Below are 1,876 nucleotides of genomic sequence, written 5' to 3' on the forward strand. Positions count from 1 at the left end.
GTGCTCAAACTGACTCAACCATCCGTAACACCGTCGACTGGACAGAGAAAGAAGAGGAAGTTGGTTTCTGTTGACTACTTTCCGGCAGAGCTTCCCGAAGTCGCCGCCAAGAAGGTCCCCAAGATCGACGCCAAGAGTGCTGAGGAGCAGTCTGCTCCGGCGAACCTCTTGGTTTGTTCCGTTGAAGCAGACGCTCCCAACAAGTTTTGCTCCGGCAAGCTTGCCGGGGAATATCACGCTCCGGCCGAACCGCAGGTTCTTGCCGTAGAAGCGGATGTTCCCACAGCAACAGATGTGCCTTTAGCCCTTGTTGTCGAGCCGCAAGCTCCAGCATGGGCGCAGCAGATCGTCCGTTTCCTTCAGACAGGAGAGCTTCCCGAAGAGCAAGAAGAAGCGGAAAGAGTAGCCCGGCAGTCAAGTATGTACAAGTTTGTCGACAACACACTGTACAGAATAAGACTCAACGGTGTGAAATTGAAGTGCATTCGCCGGGAAGATGGACAACAGCTGTTGGCAGAGATACATGGAGGCATATGTGGTCACCACATTGGCGCAAGAGCACTTGTCGGCAAAGCATCCCGACAAGGTTTCTTCTGGCCGACAACCCTCCAGGATGCAACTGCACAAGTAACCAAGTGTGAAGCGTGCCAGTTCCATTCCAAACAGATACACCAGCCAGCTCAAGCTCTCCAGACGATCCATTTATCCTGGCCATTTTCGGTCTGGGGGCTCGACATCCTCGGCCCCTTTCCCCGAGCTGTCGGGGGCTTTGAGTTCTTGTACGTCGCCATCGACAAGTTCACAAAGTGGCCGGAAGTGGAACCAGTGAGGAAGGTGACAGCATAGTCAGCAGCCAAGTTCTTCAGGTCGATTGTTTACCGTTTCGGGATCCCTAACAGGATCATCACCGACAACGGCACGCAATTTACGAGCCGCACCTTCATGCAGTACGTCCAAGATCTTGGCGCCAAGGTCTGCTTCGCTTCTGTTGCTCATCCGAGAAGCAACGGTCAAGCGGAGAGGGCAAATGCTGAAGTGCTGCGAGGCCTCAAGACCAGAACTTTCTACAGGCTGCACAAGTGCGGAAGAAACTGGATCGAGGAGCTGCCGGTGGTTCTTTGGTCGATCAGGACGACGCCAAATCGAGCCACTGGCCAGACACCCTTCGCACTAGTCTACGGAGCAGAGGAAGTTCTCCCCACGGAACTCGTTTACGGGTCACCTCGAGTGCTCTCTTATGATGAGCTCGAGCAAGAGCAGTTGCGCCAAGATGACGCGCTGCTCCTTGAGGAAGACCGTCTTCAGGCTGCTGTGCGAGCCGCTCGCTACCAGCAAGCTTTGCATCGCTACCATAGCCGCAAAGTTAAAGCCAGGAGCTTCGAGGAAGGCGACCTTGTTCTTCGGCGTGTTCAGTCCGCCAAGAATTCCAACAAGTTGATGCCGAAGTGGGAAGGCCCTTATCGGGTGAAACGAGTCACTAGGCCCGGCGCTGTCCGCCTTGAGACCGAAGATGGCATTCCGGTGAGCAACTCCTGGAACATTGAACATCTTCGTAAGTTTTACCCGTAGGGCGCGGTTGCCGGAAGCTTTTCCGGCAACCACCTTTTGTACAAGTCTTGCCGCTGTTGCATGTAATCCTTTGTACAAAGCCGGGCGCAGACCCCGTGCACCAGTAAAGTTCATGTGCCCCGCACATCTTGTCAGTTTTTTTATGCTATAATCCTTTTTCGCATATGTTATCTGACACTTTGTGCAGCACCAGACCCCGGTAAGCGATAACGAGCCCAAGGCTCCATATCATTACTTTATTTCTCTGTTTCTTTCTCAAAAGAAGGAAGGTTCCCTCGCCCACAAGGTTTACCGGGGGGGGGAGGAG

This window comes from Triticum aestivum, chromosome 1A (assembly GCF_018294505.1).
Source record: "Triticum aestivum cultivar Chinese Spring chromosome 1A, IWGSC CS RefSeq v2.1, whole genome shotgun sequence".
Taxonomy (NCBI): domain Eukaryota; kingdom Viridiplantae; phylum Streptophyta; class Magnoliopsida; order Poales; family Poaceae; genus Triticum; species Triticum aestivum.